We start from the raw sequence: 19,593 nt of genomic DNA on the forward strand, positions 1-19,593 counted from the left end.
CACACTGCCTACATAAGTGAGGGCTGAAAAATGCTACAGTGCCCTTTCACCACTGTTTTTAAAGGAGAATGAGAAGTTCCCCATAATTGGCCTTGAGCCTCTGCCTCCTGTCAGCAGCGTCTCCTCCCACATGCCTCCATCTCCTTCATCACCCTGCCAGAGGTTCACAGGACTTCAGAGCTGGTTTATTTTCCTCCTCGCCCTTTTCTGGGTGCTAAGGTGGGAAGAACATCACTGCAGCTCCTGCACGGACCTAGAGCAGCATCCTCACCCTATGCAGGAGAGCTCGTGATCCCCAGCTCCAGGCTGACCCTGGGGCAGCACCCTGCTCCCTGCGTGGGCAAAGGAGACCAGCGAGGCTCTGTGGGCACAGTCCAGCTCCCGTGACAAGGTGGCCCAGAAGACCTGCTCCGGAGAAGACCCACCAGCCATGTACAAGGTCTGCTTGGTCCCGCACCGTGTGGGACTCAGGGCGGGCAGAGGCATTGTGCTGAATTCAGGTGGATTTTCTGCTTTGGGATGCAGGGTGATGAATCCAGTCAGGGTTAATCATATCTCGTGGTAGGAAAAACAGGCCTCGGGGATGTGAACTAATAAAACAGAGGCACTGACAAATGATTGCCAAAGCCCTGGGGGACAGTTCTGCACATCTTGTGACTTACCAGGAGCCTGTTCAAACCCGAATTACACTGCTAATACCGAGCTGACCCTACAGTTTGCTTTTGCTGCAATTAAAACTAAAACTAATCATTACATTCTGGGGTTGCTCGGAGGGTCAGCACACACCCCAGTGCATATGTGCAGGCTCTGCATTGCCAGCTGGTCCGTGCTGGACAGGAGAATCAACAGCCATAGAATGTGACACCAAAGGTTCAGCTGTGGCACCGGCAAGAATTAAATTCCTAAGTACAGTAACTCTCTCCCATGGTGGGAAGTTCTTCTGATGAAATAACCCCAGCTCCTTGCAAACGTTCAATATTACACTGAGTTTACATATAAACACGAAGGCACAGATCTCTCCTTAGCAAGGGGTGCCTGAGCTGCTGGCCTCCTCCACGGCCACTAAGCCTGCAGCAGGGTTATACATTTTGATTTTTCACTTTTTATTTCTACTGGATGTTCCGCTAAAACAACTGTGCTCCAATGAGGAGTGCTATAGCAAGAGACACCAGCTACACTTTGTGCTCATGGAGGGCACATTTTGTTGACTCTTCTTAGTTAGAAGTGGCTCTTAGCTAGAAGGAAGTTGTGAGAGTTAATTGATAGTTGAAAAGGAAAAAAGCAGAAATACAGGGCATTAGCCATCAAAGCTAGAAAAGCTTTCTCTGTGATAGTCCTCCTGCATCAATGCAGACAGAAAGGAGCAAAACATTGTATTTGTGGCTACGTCATCTACAAGGAACTTCTTGATTTTGATTCAGATATCTCGCCTGCTTTGTCTAACTGAAGTATTCTTTGGGCAGGAAATAGAGAGAAGCTGTTCGACCCCTCCTGTACCCCACTCACCCCCCAAAAAAACAAGGATAGTGATAATGAAAAGTCAAAGTTGAGAATTAATCAAGAAGTCAGACCAGAAAAGTCAAACAGCTTCAATCCCAAATTTAATTCAATTACACAAAAAAAATAGGTAAATGTTTCAACATTTGGTTTCCCTAGAAAATAGAAATCTTTACCAATTACCAGCTCTTTATCCAAATTACAAAGATTACGTCAATACAAACCTTCCATGCTGAGTGTCCCAGGAGAGGAGAGGAGATTTGGGGCTGTTTGAGAAAACAGTAAATAGGGGGATTTTTTTGTTTCTTTTTATTTTATGCTAAACTTCAGGGGCTTTGCCTTAAGTTCAGTGCAGAAACACCGCAGAAGAGCATCGCCTTTGCTATCCCAGCTTGCATAAACACAGTTTAGGATCCTTTTGGATGAAGGGATCTATATTTAAATTTACTCATGGTTTTTATGATTGTTTTTACTATATTCTATATATAAAACAAACCTACTTATCCAAGGGCAGTGGAGAAAAGGCAGCTATGCTGTACATGCACAATAGACCCCAATGTTGGCAAGACGTTTCCTTTCCCCCTCTCCTAAAGCCATAAGGGGTCAGGGGCCATTAGCAGGTTCCCCTCGAGGGGCACCCACAGTCTTTTGACCACCAGAAGAAGGTTTTTAAAGCCTCGGCTTTAAATAAGACAGGGGCTTAGGAAACCTCGTTGAGTGAAGCCATGCCCACGGGCCAGCTGTGCGCGCGTTTTGCCCCTGCCCCGCACTGCTGGAGGACTCGCTGCTGGCATGGCCATGGCACACAGCCACACAGTTTGGGGGAAAAGGCTGAAGTAACTGCAAAGAGGGGAAATGAAAAGCATATTGCTTCACTTTTTTATGAAACAAGGGTCTCGTAGTTCTCTCAAATATGCGCTTTGTGTTTTTGTTTTTAGAGAAATGGCTGGAATAGACATCGAGGACACACGTGTAGGAGGGGGAAGGATTCAGGTTTCTGCTTGCAGGTGGCCCTCCTGGGGTGACTGGCCATAGTAGACCATTCACAGGTACAAATACTTCATTTTTGGAGGCTTTCCCTCAGTTCCACTTGAAATGCTCAGGATGGACAAGAGCAAAAAGGATCATTTCAAACTTTTTATTCAGGCTGTGCTACAAGGAATCCACTCTCGGTTCTCCTTGCTCAGGCATGTCGCAGTCTGTGACACTGCTTTACACAGCATTGCAAGGAACAAGCTGCAAGTGGGACGTGAAGCCAAACGTCTGAATTTGCTGGGTTTAATCGAGACTGCTGTTGGCACCAGCCACGACATGGGACCTCTGCAGCTGCATGGTGGCCAGGGCAATGCTCATTGTGGGGTTCGGCTGGCTCACCCCTCGCTATAGCCGAGGAGCATTTGGCTCAGGGGTCTTAAATCAGATCCTGGCAGAGAGCAGCTTGTCACCCGTTTCTTCCAGCTCCCACAGAAAACTGTCCTCCATTACTGCCATACTTAACTCGCCCCTGTTATCACAGCACAAGGGTAACCTCTAACGAGTGCAGGCTCCTAAGCAGGGAGCAACTGTTATTCCCAATGTAAAAGTGGAGAAGCGAGGCAGTAATGGATGGCGGAGCACCAGGCCACTTTCAGCCACCTTTCGCCAGCTGAAATGTTCATCCTGAGCTCACCACCAGCGAGAACATGGTGGAGACCAGAAGCATCGTCCAGCCAGGCTCCAGGCGCAAAGGCAGCTTCAGAGCACACTTGCAGCACCTCCGCTGCTCTGTACACTGCTTACACCTCACCTTCTTTCTTCTGCTTTGCTCGCAGGTGATGGGAAAATGCGCTGCTGGAATGTCAGAGATGAGCCCCACGCCGATCCCCATGGATGACCTCAGCTGGCGGCTGCTCGGGGCCTCGCTCGCAGCCTCCGGTGCCGCCAGCCCCTTCTCCGGAGCACAGCATTTACAGGAAACTCGCAAAGCAAGTGTTCCGTGTTCCTGCAGAGGAGTTTTCAGAAAGGCTGCAGAAAACGCGCCCTCTTCGCGCAGTCTTCGCTGCAAGGCACTCACAATAGCTGCAGCAGGGAAGGCAGCGTGGATTTTTTTTCATAGCAAGAGAAGATGGGGGAGGTGGGAAGAAGCCAATTTTTTTTTGGTAATACGTTCTCATGCACAAAAGGGTCCTTATTCCTTTTAATAGCATGTTCCCTCCTCAGCAATCTGCTCTGTCAGCCAGACAGCGGAGAAAGACTCCTTATGCAGCTACCTCACACAGAATATTGCCACTTAGACCTCGTTGTCTGCTCTCTGAGGATGGGAAACTAGATCCATGACAATCTCAAAATGGAGAGCATTAGCTCTGAACAAATAAATAGATTGCAATAATGGATACAATATGGAGGTTTCCTCGAGGAGCCAATATTTGTATTCTTCCCAGCTGCATCTTTTTCTTTTTCTGATTTGTTTTTTTTTTTTCTTTTTAGCCTGAAGTGCTCCCGAACACTTTATGCCATGTGGCTGCTTCTTATTTGCATCATATGCTCCTGCAAAGCTGATATAAACCGCTTGTCGGAGAGGATGGCGAGCCTCTTCCGCAGTGGTGCAGGCACCGATCCAACGCAAAGGAGACGGTGCTCCAGCTCTGACGTGTCTGCCAAGTGCTGCAGCTGGAAGCAGAACCCCCAGCACGGAGCAGGGGCCCCTGGGCCTCCATCAAGTGCAAAAAAAAAAAAAAAAAAGGGAATGGAAACAATAATGAGGAATGGGGTTATTGTAGGAGAGAGCGAGTAAAAGAGGTTGTTTGGGGACAGTGAAGAAAATGCCAGATAGGAAAGAAATGGTGCTCTGAAGAAAGACAATGGAGAAATAGAGTGAAACAATTGAAATGGTAAAACAGAGCAGGGAGATGGCTGATTATAGGCGAGCAGTTTTTCACGAGGGTGCTGCAGCTTTGAGCACTTCCAGCACGCACAGCTTAGGGGATGCAAATGCAACAACTTTTTGTGTACGTAGTTGAATTGAAGCTTCAGCACTGACGTGATGCCATGAGGGAGACGGTTGTTACTTCCTAAATGTGAAGGGGGGGGGGGTGTCAAAAATGGGAAGCAGACAGAAAAACAAGTGAATCTGTGTCAGAAGGTAGGAAACCTGCACCACAGACAGAGCAGGAGAGAAAACAACAAAGGGAAGAGCATCACATTTATCCTTGACAGGAAAATATTTTCAGATTGCATCAGTCTTTTATTGCTGCTGGTTTACCTGCAGCTCGTCCAGATATGACATTTAGGGCAAGTTAAAAGAGAGACCAGTATTTCAACAACTAAAGACTCAGCCTTTTGTCTGATGGAAAAAATCAATTCCAAATGTGGAAATTTCAATGCAGACTATAATTTTGTTACAATGCAGATTTATTCTGCTTGATTTCTTTTCTTTTTGTCCTTTCCCTTCCCTCTGTTCTTCAGAAATTGGCTCTGATGCTTCATTCTCGCCCACCAAAGACCCTTTGGAGACGAGTTTCACGCAGCAAGAAATAAGCCCCTGCCCTGCCCAGCCCAAAGAGCGAACCAGCGCCTTCCAAATCCCCTGTCTCTGGGATAAAAACACATAACCCAGGTGCTTCAGCATCTTGCAAATTTTATCTTCATGCAAAGCAACAGTAAAGCATGTCAATGATAGTTTTTTAAACATTTTCAGTCTAGTTTATAAAAGCTAGTGCTGAACTCATGTTGGCTTTCTCCTTTTCTCACCGGAGTGAGGACGAGCATCCTCCAGCTCTAACATGTTTAAATTACAGTTGTTTGGGCATTGCAGAGGATCCAGCTACTCAGATTACTTAGAACTACGACTACATGCACGTCAGGCCAGGCAAATAGACCTGGCTTAGCCCCACTGGCACTGCTACCAGCTCAGCTGAAGAATTGCCTGTGTATTCACCCTGGGAGCAACAACTCAGCTGAATAATTTGAGGAGGAACTGAGCAGAAAGACCTTGCAGAAGGTGGTAAAGGCGCATGGGAGAGACTGAACTGTGTCCCACAGCCATCTCCTCCCGCGGTGGGACTGCAGAAGACCAGCAGCTCTAGGCAGGGGAACTGAGCAATGACCACCCCGCTCCAGGCTTTCAGGTAAGGAAAGTGTTGCTGCTCGGGCAGTGCCTGGGACCATGGCAGCCAGCTAGACGGTAAAGGAGAGCTGGTGAGTGCCATGTTCCCCTTGGCCAGAAGGCCAGGCAGCTCCCGCACTTGCACGTGCTTCTCCAAGGCTCTGCAGAGCCACCGGGACCGGTTGCTACAAGTCCCCTGTCAAACAGCACTTTCTCCTGGACTCTCGTGGCTCAGCAAAAACCAGATGTTAATGCCTTAATTACAGGGGCCAAGTTCAGCAAGGAGTCAGAGGTGCTGCTCAATAGAAGCAGGCAGTCATTCAGATGAAGATGGCCAGGCAGCTGAATGCTCGTGACCCTCGCAAACTAACAGGCAACTTCAGCCTCCAGGGATCCCTCCAGCTCTGAAGAGACCCTTCCAGCTGCTTTTCCCCCTCATTTCAAAGGCAGCTGGAGTGCAACCAGTTTGCCACGGCTGATCGGCAGCCTGTGTCAAGCTCCGGAGGAGTCGACAGTGCTCCCTGGCATCCTCTGTCATTATCTACAGGCATCTGCTGGCAGTGAGCAAGGTGGGACCTCTGGCTGTCCTTGCTCCCAACATGGGTGACAAGGGCACACTTAGCTTCTCCTCGCAGAGAGAGAGGTCAGTAGCAGGGCTGCAGCAACAACCCAGGGTTTAATTCACTTTTCCTAACAGAACCTGTTGTGTTTCCAACAAAGTCAGTCAAACCTGAAGGCTGGGGGGGAAGGAAGATGCGGATGCAGCTCTAGGTCAGGGCACACAGTGTTTGCAGACAGGCTGTGCCATATAATAACTGAAAGAAAGAATCATGAAACAGATGTTCTGTGCAAAGTGCAAATTATCCAGGCACTGAAGTTCATCCCTTGCCACTTCCCACACCCATAAACACACGGTATGTTTGTTTATTGTGGGTCACAGAGGCCTTTTGTTTTGCATCTTTATCATTATTTTGTACCAACAGCACTGTGGATCCAGTAATGATATTCCACGTGTTCATGCAGGATTTTACGTGAGAACTTCTGTGCAAGGAGTTGCTAGTCTGGAGTGGTGGGTTCACTCCGAGAGGAGTTCTGGGTCCTGCTTGGAGAAAGAAGTGCAGACAGCAAAACGGGATGTTCCTGTGCAGGTCCATCATCTGCCAATCCATTCCGTCCTGTCCGTGCTGATGACAAGAATCTGTCTTCCTTCTTCATAAGATGTCTCTCTTTTTTTTTTTTTTTTTTCTGTAAGAATCCCAGCAGTTCCAGTTGTACCAGGAATGTACACCACTGTGCCCACTGAGAGGGCAGAAAGTACTGCGAACATTACTGGACTCAGAAGAAAATGTCCAAACTTTGTTTAATTTCTTCACTTAAAATGGCGTATTTTTTAAATGACGTAGTGGACAAAACTACACAGGGCGTGGAGCAGAGTGCTGGTATAATCCCATGCCTCTGATGGTATCCCTGTCTCTTTAGATAGTGTTGATTAACGTTAAGTCATTTCTGCTGGTGATGACTTGCTTCTGGGGTTCAGTGACAAACGAACAGCAAATTCTCTGGAAGAGGGATGAGTGCACCTGTGTACAGAACAGCAGGCATGGTTCACCATCCCACTCCTGATGCCCTACAGGCTTTTCCCATTGTGCCTCTTTCAAAATATACAGTGCAGAGTGCTGGTTTGCTCTCGATGGACCAGATCCTCAGCTGGAGAAAACACTCCTAATTCCACTGGGGTGGATGGAGCAATGCCAATACATACTGGCAGAAAATCTGCTCCAGTATACACTGTTTATTTTTGAGGATCTAAGCGCATAAGCTTCCAACAAACTGCCGCCTGATAAAAGTTTGTTTGCCAGGTTGCCTTGCCTCAACCCCTCCTAAAGTGTACACAACAGTATTTTGTATATAATAAGAGAAAATGAAATGAACGTGTTCCAAGACCTCATTCGCAGGAGCTAACGAATTTAAGAGATGGGAGGCTTTGCTAGACACTAGTTAAAATACCCTTAATCATCACTATTATTGCCATGAAAGCATGGAAAAAATGATGGGCTGGAACAGAAATCCAGAGCAGCTGCTAATCATCATGAAAAGCGGGTGGTTGGTTTGGAGGTGTTTTGTGCATCCAGGTATTTACTGTGTCCAACTGTAAGCAGCAGGTTTTTGTTATCCAAGCCTTTCAGCAACCTCCCCTGCCTGTGTTCAGACTGGAATATGCTGTAATTGTAATATTCCTCTTATCTCTCTTTTCTCCCCTTTCTTGTCAAAGGCTTTCCTTTTCCATTTCCTTAACATTTTTCTCCCCGCTCCCCCCCCTTTTTTTTATTAACTCACCTAAAGTGGTTGAATTAGCAGAGAAAAAACTAGAAATAATTCAAAATTCCCTAACAGAAGAATAAGCATGGGTTTTGGCACTGCTTCTTGCCATTGTTTTGTTAAGACAGACTCTCCTTAACTCTCTTTTTCCATGCCAGAGACTGCCCTTCCTTTATAAGCTCAGATTTCTTCTCATTTGTACTCTCTTCCCTCCCTCCTGACTCATTTCCATTTCCCATTTTGGCTGTTTCTCCTTCCTTTTCCTTTCCCCAAATGTCCTCTGATCTAATATTCCACTATTTTTAATTCCTTCTTCCCACCCCCGACCCAGTATCATTGGTGTGTGTGCCTCTCTACCCTCTTCCTCTCTAGACTGAAAGGACAGTCTGGGCGATCATTTCCTCAAAATCCAACTGTTTCTAATCCAGGAACTCCAGCTGAGCATCGCCTGCCTTCCTGTGTGGAACCCAGTATCACCACTGTCCTTGCACAGTCTTTATGGCTCTCCAGGAATTTCAAAATCCAGCTAAAGCTCCCCTCAGACTTGTTCCATGCTGTTCTGTAATTTCTGACCCATCTAACCAGGGCCTTCTTTCCAGGCAGTTTGGTCACGATGCTACTCGCGCCAAATATTTCTTCTTTACAGCTTTGCCATCTGGAACAGCTGCCTATGTGCCTTCAGCCTCACTGACTGGCCGTAGAGTTTCTAGTTTCAGCTGAAAAAGAATTTTCCCTTATTGTCATCCCATAGCAATCTGAATGTAGGAAGTAGACAGCAAACATTCAGTCATTTATTTTCCAAGGTGTGGGAATAGTTCTCATACTTGAAGCAATTTCAGTTTTAAAAGAGCCCTGGAGCTTGTGGAATGTGGGTAGTTTTTAGATCTTTCATCCTCAGTCTCGCTAGCAACTAGCCACAACTCTGTAAGCTCTTCCCTCAGACATCATGTTTGCTAGAATTACCAGTGAATACCTTGCTAGAATATAAAGTATATTTAGAATGGAAAATTAAAGCGGAAAATGATGTAATGAAAGGCTGGAGGGAAAGGAAAAGGATTCTTCTGAGTGCTAAAACACCGCATTATTACCTACAAAGGAATTCTTGTAATAATCAAAGCTGGGAGGTCCAATAGTCTTCAGCGCAAAGAATGCTCAGCATTCACCCCCAAAGACCTCCTTGATTCTGGGTATCACAGTACACTCATGATGGGGAATCAGACCTTTTTATATCATGCACCACCAGTAGTCATAACTTTTAAGGTTTAGCTGGCAATGAACAAATACTGAGCCTGTGAAGTCAAAATAGTCCTTGAATTGCTGCCTTCAGCAGCGCAACTCATTTAGTGCACTGTAGTTCAAATTTCCAAATCACATCCTTATGCATCTCTTTCAGAGGATCTCCCAAAAATGAAGTACAAATATTTCACTTCAGAAATTAAATCCCCAGGGCACTAGATACACCTCGCCGCAGATTAGTTAGAGCCCGTGGTGTTATAAGATTCCTGAGATGGAGTGCTGAAGATTCCAGGAATTCTCTCAAAGGTGAAATGATTAACAAACCTTTTGTTCCTAGAGCACAATAATGCAGAAAGCAGGTCTGTATTCACTGAGTCCTGTGCTGGTCTTGTCTTCTACCTTTTCTGAAGCATTCACAAGCCTCAAATCTGAGCTGGAATTAAAGAATTTAATTTCAGAATTGTCAGTGAAATGAAGAGCTAAGTATTAGCAACAAGTGACTCACAGCGGTTTATTTTTCCTATGAAGCCTTTTCTGAAGGTTTCAATCTATTTTACAGACATGAAGAATTATTAATTTTTATCAACCATAATAAAACACGTGATGTGTTGATCCACACTATTCCACAGGGCAAAAGTAGAGCTTCTGCTTTTCTCTACCAGAATCAGGCTAGTAGTCACGTGTGAAGTGAAACTTGTGGAAGGGGCAGAGAGAAGAGGAAGTTTCAGTGCGCAGACCACGGCAGAGATTTTGCCAATTATCTTGTTAAGAGGAAAAGATTTCTCCTGCCTTCTCCACCTGGAATTTGCTTTTGACTCAGCTACCAGATTTTGCTTTTCAGATCCCAAAGGACGTTACAATGGGCTACTCTGACAAAGAAGCTCTCGTCTGCGTTCAGAAGCTGAAATAAATAGGGGTGACAACAGAGATTAGAGAATGAAAATGTAATGGGCTCCTTGCAAAAAACATTTTTTAATGTACCAGCAGTGTTATTCTGCACCAAATGCGCATTTTCAGGGATGCTGAAGCATAATGATAGCATTTGATTGTTTTCGCCTCCAAGCAAACATAAAGTTCAAACACATTAGTGAAGTCTTGTAATAGCTAGATGATCAAATGCAACAAAAGAGAAGAAAGAGACAACACTTCAGCAAGTGCCAAACACAGAGATGCAAACTGAGGATGATTTTATCAGTTCTTTAACGATTTGCTATCAATTTGCAGAGGATATAGTCATCATTTTAAGAGTAAAATTAATTGTAAAGTTACACTGTGTGCTTTTGTGTCATTTATTTAACAAGCTAAGTTATTAGTTGCCTACAAACTCACCAGACACCACCACCTCTGGCCTTCCTTAACACTGTTTGCTTATTTAAAAAGATGGATGGGAATTAATTTTAGTCATATTTAGCGTAGGTTGTTCAGTATGACAAATCAACCACTTCCACTAGTCTGCAGAGACAAATACTCTGACATAAAGGAACAATTTCTTCTATTCATTATAAAATTTCCTGTATTCATTAAAAATCTATCTGAGATCAATCCGGGGGTAAACACATGGCCATTCATTTTAAAAGGTTAGGTATATTACACAGCTTGCACATAAATGTTGAGTTTGACCTTTTTCTTCTAAACTCCTCCAATTTACGTGTAGCTCGTAAAAGAGCACAGCTGCCACATTTATTTTGCATCCACACAGACACTGACTTCCATGCTATCACAACTTTAAAGAATGTGCCTCAAACTTGCTTAAAACATGTAAATGGACACGTATCAGCGCAAACTTCCCAGCAGAAATAAGCTGAAGAGGGCAAAATTTATTGCTGCGTTAATTGCCAGAGAAAATGGATGCACCAGAGGGGCTCTGCAGCCTGTGCTGTGGTTTCTCAGCCCCTGCCCTCGATCCTTTTTGGAGCAGGGCTCAGGATGCCCCAAGGATGGGTAAGAGCGGATGCGGAGAACGGAGCTGGACATCAGGCTGCTCGTTTTGACAAGCCAGGAACAAAACCTTGCCATCCTCTTCACTTTGCCCAATTAAAGGGTTGCCGTAATACCCCTCACTCCTCATGGCCATCAGCATTAATGATTTTTGTATTATTGCACACCATCACGAGTTCGGGCCTTTTGTCCTCGCACATGCTGTGACCCATCGGTCCCCCTGAGTTGGGTGGGGAGATGAACCAGGTGAAATGTGTAAAACACCACTTTGCCCCGGTTTTGGCACGACGTGGGGGGCAGTGGGCCAGGCCTCCCAGCCAGACCCGGGCACCGGTTCGTCTGTCACTGCAAGGGCACGGCCAACGGGTGAGGGGCAGTGCCCGGGCAGGCCATCCGCCACCAGGTGCCACCACCCCGGGGGCTGCAGGCCCCGGCGGCACCTCGGGGACACGGCCCAGGCCTCCATCATGGCGAGACGGTGGGTGCCGCCCGGCCACCGTGGCACCTTTGTCTCCACTCGGTGCCACCTCTGCCCTGAAAAGCCCCGTCCCCTCCTTTGCCCCCCAGCCCCTGCCTCCCCCCGCCGGCCTCAGCTCCCGCCCGGCCGCAGCCTTCCAGCCACCTGCGGGCAGCCCCGTCCGCCCCCCCCACATCTACTTTCGCGAGAGCGGGCGGCTGAAGACGAAGATCGGTCCGACTCGTGCTTCGCGTGCCCGCCCTCCCGCCCCCTGGCCAGCGGCGGCGCCGGCGCAAGCGCAGTGCCAGCACTCCATCATGGCGGAGCGGTCGGTTGGCGGTCGGCAGTGCTGGGCTTGAGGCAGGGGCCGTGGCGTCGCGCACGGTCAGTGCTGCCGCGGGGCCGACGCGACAGGGGCTGCTCCCGTGGTCTCCCTCTGCCCCCCGCTTCCCCCGCGGGGTGGGCGGGCGGGAGAGAGAGAGAGAGAGGGCGGTGGCGCCGGGCCGGGCCGGGCTGAGGGAGAGCGGCGATCCCCACCCAAGGCGCGGTGGGTAGTGCCAGGAGCTGGCGGCCTGCTCGATCCTCTGGCGGCGGCGAGCGGAGCCCGAGGTGGCGGGGGGGGAGGCGGCGGGGTGCCGGCCCGGTTGTGGCGGGAGGCGGTGGCGTGCGGGACGGCGGCGGGGGGGGCAGTGGGGCGCCGCCGTGTGGGACGGGGCGGGGGGCAGCGGGGTGCCCGCGGTATGGGGCGGGAGTGGGGAGCCGGTGTGTGGGGCGATTTGAGGGAAGAAGCGGGATCCCGGGGTATGGGGCGGGTGTTGGGGGTGGACGTGGCGCATGGGGCAGGTGGGGGCAGCCCGGTGTATGGGGTGCCGGGCTGAGGGGGAAGTAGGGCGAAGGGGGAGCCGGAAGAGGGCTGTACGGGCGGGCTGCCCTACGGGGCGCGGGGGATTTGCCCGGGGGAAGGCGGGGAGGTCTGGAGTGCAGGGTCTAGAGTCGGCGCGGGGGACGGGAGGGACCGCTTCTAACGGGACAGCCCCACTGGGGCGGGTGGGGTGGTCTGGGAAGGCAGATGGGGCTGGGGCCGGGATCGCGGCGGTCCCCCTCAGGGCGGGGGAATGTCGGCTGTGTTTCAGCGAGCCCCGCTGTGCCTCCCTGGATGGGGTGAATGACAGCGAGCTCCCCGGACTCGCTCTTCCCTCCGCTGGCTCCGATCTGAAGTCGTGTCGTGCTCCCCCACCCCGCCCAGCTTCCCCCTCTCCGCCCCCCCGCCCCGTTCTCCCTCCTCGGCAGCCGGAGCTGCTGCCTGCAAATGCCACGTCGCCTTCTAGTTGTTCCCCTTGGCTGATCAGCAGCTTGAGTACCAGACACCTCCCCCAGCTCCTCCTGGGGTCGGGGCAGGGGGAGGTCAGTCCTGTCATCTAGTGTTTGGGTGGTGACCATCTTTTACCCTCCCCCATTCTGCTTTGTCCCCCTCTGCCTTGAGGCATCAGCAAAGGTGGGGACCCTAATGTGACTGCTTTTCAGCACAATCCTATTTACTGCCTCTTACAAAAGGCTGTTGACTTCAGCAACGCCGTTGCTTTCCTGCGGAGGGCTGGGGGAGAGTCTCCAGGGATTTGTGGCCCCCTGCCTCAGCAGCCCCTCTGCTATCTCTTATTTGAGGTGCTTCATGCGCAGCACATAGCAGTAATCTCAGAAAACGAAGTAATAATGCGTTGCTGGCAGGTGTATTTGCTTCCTCAAGCAGCTCGCTCTTAGCTGGTTTCTGAGTTTTGTTTCTGTTTAAAACTTGCTGCTCGGACTTCTTGTTGGAATGATGGACATTTTCTGTAGAGCTAATTTATTTTCACGATTGAGATTTCAAGTTCTATCCATTGTTCAAATAATTTGTCTTTTCTGTCCTGCAGTAGCTAGGTTTTTAATGTTGGCAGTCCTTCCTTGCTTTACCTGATGCCCAACTGTGAATATTGACACACAGTACTGCTGCAGATAAGTGCTTCAGTAGCCTGGTACCTGTACACCAATGGTCTGTGATTTCTAATGTTCTTCTAAGGTATTCATCTTTATGACACTTGGTTCAATAGGGAAATTCTATCTCCGTCGCAGATGGAAAGACTGAGGCACCGAAATATTTATGGCCCAAGGTCACACAGGAAGTACGTGGTGAGGCAAGGAATTGAATCTACATTTCCTGAGACACAGATTAGCATTTTAACCAGGGAAGCATCCTCTCTGTATTTTAAGCCAATAAATTGACCTTGGAGTTAATATCCAGTGTAGAAGAAAGTACTTGGTGTTTAGTTTCGTATCTTTGTGAACAAGAAGCAAAACCCAAGTTGCTTCCCACACTTGCATTCCTTTCCTTGTGTTTTGTAATTTGTGTGTAAAGGATAAGGTGGTAAAATAGGGAAGATGTTGACTTTCTCAAGGCTCCATGTGTGCAATCAGGCATGTGGGAAAACTGCCAGCTATTACACTGTCCTCTCTTTTAGGTCTTTTCACCTTACTGTGTTGCAGATCTCTGAAAGCTTTGGAATGCTGCTGTTGTCTGGGAATAATTTGTATCAAATAAATCTAGTATTCTATAAAGCTGAGTTGAAAGTGATCCGCTTTGTGTTCGTAGTATCATGGATCTTAGTTTGTGATTCTTAATACAGCGGTCTGTGAATAAAGGACTTGTATTGACTGTCTTGGACATCTCCTGGAGGAAGCTATTACAAGTTGCGCACTCGGTTGTAGGCTCAGTATTGTTGCAGCAAGTTTTTGGAAAAACTTGGCCTTAACTGCAGTTAAGCAGCACATTGACAATGAAATGGAATAATTTCAACCTTGGGGGCTTTGTATCTGCACAGAAACATATTGCAGGCTGTTTTCATCCCTGTTACATTAGGATAGCTTATTTTTGTTTGTAACATTGGTAGTTAATTTTACTACAGTGTTTTACTTGCCGATGGTTTTGAGGAATTGGATGTTAGAGTAGTTTAAAACAAAAACTTCTGGTGCATTCACCTTTAGAGACAATAGAGATAACTTTGTCTACACAGATGCATTTCCTGCCACAACCCTCGATCACAAACTGCATGTTTCTTTGATGTTGTACTGAAACCAAAGTTGCAACCAAGTTGAATGTAAATGTTCTCTATAATACTTTTAACCATCTTTTGTTTGGGTTTTTTGGAGGCTGTATTTGCATCGTGTTGACTGGGTTGTCACACCCGTACCAACGATCTTTCATCTTTTATGTTTATTTTTAGGAAAGGTTTGGTGAGTCCTTAAAAAACCAAGATCTCCTATGTGCTGTGCAAACAGTAAAAATTCCAGCATTCTGCTCACAAGAGAGAGTGCCTGGCCTCGGCCAGCCCCTTACTGGGAATGCCACACGTTTGAGCGGTACCGTGTATGTACTTGTAGACCCATTTGTACATCCATTATTGAAACTTTTTTTTTTAATACCATTGGGTGAATTTCAAGCAAATTAAAATTTTTTTATGACCTGCTGTTTCCCCAACTTGGGAGACTTCTTGTCAAACCGTAGAAGTAAGCTTGTAACCGTTAAGAAAATACACAACTAGGAAGACATTCTTACAATATTCTGCATCAAAGTCATAAGCCGGTACGAAATATGGTAAGAATGTCTTCCCTAGTTACGTATTTTCTTAATTTCCTGTCATCATTTAATTTAATTGGAGAAGAGTTTTAAATTTATCTCTGAAAGCAGATGAGAAAACCTCAGTATTAGTAATACTGCAACAGTCAGGAGACTTTAGGAAAAAAATTACATTTCTCCCTTTGAGTTTAGCTGTATCTCAAAACAATCAGGTCTGAACTCTCAGTATTTGAAATTGTGGTTGCTCATTGCTCTGGTTTCAAGGCTGGTGAATATCAGAGAAGTAACCTTTTCATTTTTTTCACCTGTTTTTAGCAAATTGTCATGAAGCTTACCCAAGGTCAAGATGGTTAGTTTTCAGCTGTTATCTTTGTTGCAAGCCAGACCTTAACTGAGAAGTTTTGGATTCCTGAGTGAGGAGCACACACTGAACTCTTTATTGCATTCTTGAAGAGCTTATTGTAAAAGCAGCGATAATTTATTCTTTCAGTGATGCTAACACAATCCTTTCTGTGTATTGACCAGCAAAGACAGACCACTGGCTCAGAGCCCTGAGTCCATTTCAAGCTTAATGTAAATCTGCTATTGTTCCCAGTATCTTGATTGATGTGGAAAATGTCTGTTTGCTCATGGTTCACTTTTCCAGCATTGGGGTCTGATGCTTTCTATTTTTTTTTCCCATGTCTCATTAAAAGTAGTTCAGGAGAAACATTTATTAGGCTGTGACTTCAGAAACATCTGCGACTTCAAGACAGTATCACCTTTCTGGGGGAAATAACAATGGATCTGATGTGTTTGCTGAAGGAAGCGGTGAGCTTCAGTGCAAAGTTGGCCAGCTTAGTCTGTAAACTACCTCAGTGAGCTGCGGGGACAGTGATTTTGTGGAGTGTTCCAGTAACTGCAGACCATACCTGCCTGTGTCTTATCTTTAGAAAAACTATATTGAGAATTGACTAATATTTATAAAGACTTCCTAAGCTTGGAGAGACAAAACAATGCCATTTATAATCCTCAGTATGCAAACAGTTTAGGAATTGGGGTTTGGTACTGGATCCAGTAGCCTGAGGAAGATGATGATTTGATGGTTTTTACGTTGTTGAATATAACATCTCGAATGACTTCAGTGACTGCTGAAGCTGTTTGTCACCTTTTCCTGGTGGAGTGCCTTTAGTGGAACAGTTTCTGGAATAAAGCTGTGTTGGCCTGTAACAGTAAACTGTGATTGCATCTTCCAGATGGTACGGTTTCTGCCTTTATGTGCCCTATCAGAGGATTAATACCTGCATAATAATGTAAATTTGGAAACCTTCACATACTTTTTGGTAATGGATTTTTTTCATCATTATTGTTATGTAGAGGGGTAGAGCACTGAGTAGATACCCCAGTAAATACACTTGCTATCCACAGAATGATGGGAACCATCTTCAGAGCATTCAGGTTGCCTTTGACGATTCAGATCCCAGATAAGCCATGGAGTGCCTTTGGCTAATACGGCATGAAATGTACACACAGTGTTTACATGCTTGTCAGGTTTTCTGTACATTTGTACTGAATGAACACAGGGAGGCTGTGTGAGGTCTTTTGTTCTTTCCCGGTGGAGTCTTCCTTGAGTTTTATTTGCTGGTGCTAGTGGAGTTAATCATTGCCTGTTCTCTGATGTCTTTTGCTGTCTTGCTGAATGGGGGTTGTTTTCTGCACCTTTTTTTCTTAAGAGTTCATGCTTGCCAAGTCACTAAAAAGAAAATTACCAGTACTTTTTTTCTTGTCCACAGGAAGAAGACTGAGGGACAGTACAGCACATTGCTCATACTGCAGCAGGCACTGACCGTGTAACATTTATCCACAGGATCAAATTCAAGTCAGGAGAGTGTCAACGGTAACTAGACATAACTTACTATTCTCTGAGACTTCATAAAGCGTTTTCTTGCTGTTAAGTCTCTAAGTAACAATTTAAGGTGACACAATATAAAAATATTTGACAGACTTAGGACTCTTATTTTATTTTGCCCCCCCCCCCCCCCCCCCCCCCCGAAAAAAATTTTGATAACTTGTTATCAAATGGAAAAAAATAATTAGGGAAGGAAGAACTGATAGAGTTCTTGAGGTAAGAAGAGGTTCAGTATTTCCACATAAACATTACTGATTTTATAAGGCAGCAACTTTATTTTCACGTAACTTTCTCTCTTCCCCGCCTCCCCCCCCCTTGGATGGAAGTTTTATCTTAGAGAGACTTGCATCATTGGTTTTGGGATAAAGTAAATTGTGTTTTTAGCGAAATGCATTTCCTGTGTAGAAAACAGTTCAAGTGGGTGGTAGCATGCTGCTAAGCGACCGACTAGCTAGCCTTACTCAGATATGTTTGTTTTAGTTGGTGCTCATGGAATTGAGCTCCTCAGTGGTGGAATCGATCAGGTCGGGGAACTGACGTGCTTGAAAAGCAGAAAGAAATCTGTCAGAACATTGTCGTTAGAATGGCACTTATGAGAGCAAGAATATTTCAACTTTCTTTTTTTTTTTAAATGGAGATTCGTGTGAATTATCTTCTGATGTACCGCAAGACCCTTACAAAACCATGGCAGTTGCATTCTTAAAAATACAAGTAGCCAAAAGTAAAGACAAGTTTTAGAAGCTGTGGGCTAGAACAGTGTGTTTTACACAGAAAGAGAATAAGCAGATGCAGTGTAAAATGTTTGTGAATCAGAAATCACCTTTTTGATGTAAAGATACAAAGTAGTTGTTTCATCTTTTGGAGAGTTGCTGTGAGTATCTCTTGAAGACCATCATCAAGCTTTTTCCAAGAAGAGTGTTTATGTATAGAACCACCTGTTGCATTGCTGGAGGCCTGATCTTTTAAATTCATATGTTTGAATTCATGTTTCACGGTCTGTCAGTGGATTAGAAGAGAACAGTTGTTGATACTGCTCAAAATGGATATCCATTGATACTACACAGCTACTGTATAGTCAGTAATTAACCCTGTCCTTTGACGAGTGTTTGATCACTGTGTTTGTGACGTTGGCTGCATATAGCTTACAACATTCTTTAGCCTGATGCAACTGCTGTGTTGAAAGCAGCCGCACATCAGAGGATGAAATTGCATTTTTGCATTCCATCACAGATAACGTGCTGTTCACTGAACTGAAAGGCATTTTAGTCTTTTTGTTATGGGGGTATATTTTTGCTGAGGTTAGGTCCCCTCTAATAAAGAATTAGTTTTCATGTTATGAATATGCACCAAAATTCCAGTGTAATACACTAGGCTCAACTTTGCAAAGAGCGGTTTACCTCATGTTCCCAAGCCCTTTCATGTTTGGTTCACAGTTGTCTAATGCAACAGAAAAACTCAGATAAAGAACTGACTGGTAGCTAACCGATGTAGAATAGAGTGGGATGTGAGACTACTTAAGTAAGTACAAAACAAATCTCTGGGGAGAAAAAGTTGAAAGTGTCCTGTGAGCGAAAGATTGATCAGCAAGAAGATGAATTTCTTACAAGACAGAAAGAAAAAAAAATATTCAGTAACTGTGTCAGAGTCTCCTGGAGTTGAATTGTTATTTTGGGAGGAAAATCATTTCACCATGTTAAATACAGGTTTAATTTAGATGAAGTATTTTTATGTGTTTAATGCCCTTATTAAATGGTTTCAACATCGATCTGTCTTTTTAATGGGGATCAGTTGCTTTCAGTTCTGCATGAAGCACTGAAGTGTTCTGTTCCATTAACGTATAACTTTGGTTGGATTCGTCGTACTACAGTTACCTGAAGGAATAAAGGCAGCCTTTAACGACTATGTGGATGTAAGCAGCTTTGATACTCTTTAAGTATTTGCAAGATGGTACATGTTAGTATTGAGCAGAATGACTGTTTTCATCAGAAAGCTTCATCTGCTTACCAATGCGTGTATTTTTGTCCATTTCAAAATGTCAGGGGTGAGAATTATTTAGAAGAATTATCCAGTTTTGGAAGATATTATGTAAACAACTTCTTGGTGGACTGTAAACTGTCATTTTTCTTTTTAATGCCTAGGTTTCTTAAATTACAAACTTTATAAAACATATATGTGAACTGTCATCCTTGGATTCTTCAAAACTGTTACAATTTCCACTTAAGGCTTATGTAAAGGTGTGATTACATCCCTGAACTTGTAGCATGATAACTGATTTACCGATAAATATTTAAAGCTCAGATATAGAAACAAGTTATTTTAGTGTGTTCCCATGCGTCAACCTAACTGTGCTAAAGGGTTATATGCATGTTCCTGGCCTGTTGCAAATGCTGAGCCCAGTGTGCTTGCTTAAACCTCATATGTATGATCTCAGACTTGCATTTTACCTTGCATTTTCGGTGAACTAAAAAAAATGCACATGGTCTGTTACCATGAGACTGCTCAGATGTGGTAATTTAAGTAATTTGTGTGGTTTTGCCCTTGGTTTAGGTATAACCTGTTTTAACTAG

This window comes from Leptosomus discolor, chromosome 9 (genome assembly GCF_034619465.1).
Source record: "Leptosomus discolor isolate bLepDis1 chromosome 9, bLepDis1.hap2, whole genome shotgun sequence".
Classification (NCBI taxonomy): Eukaryota; Metazoa; Chordata; class Aves; order Leptosomiformes; family Leptosomidae; genus Leptosomus; species Leptosomus discolor.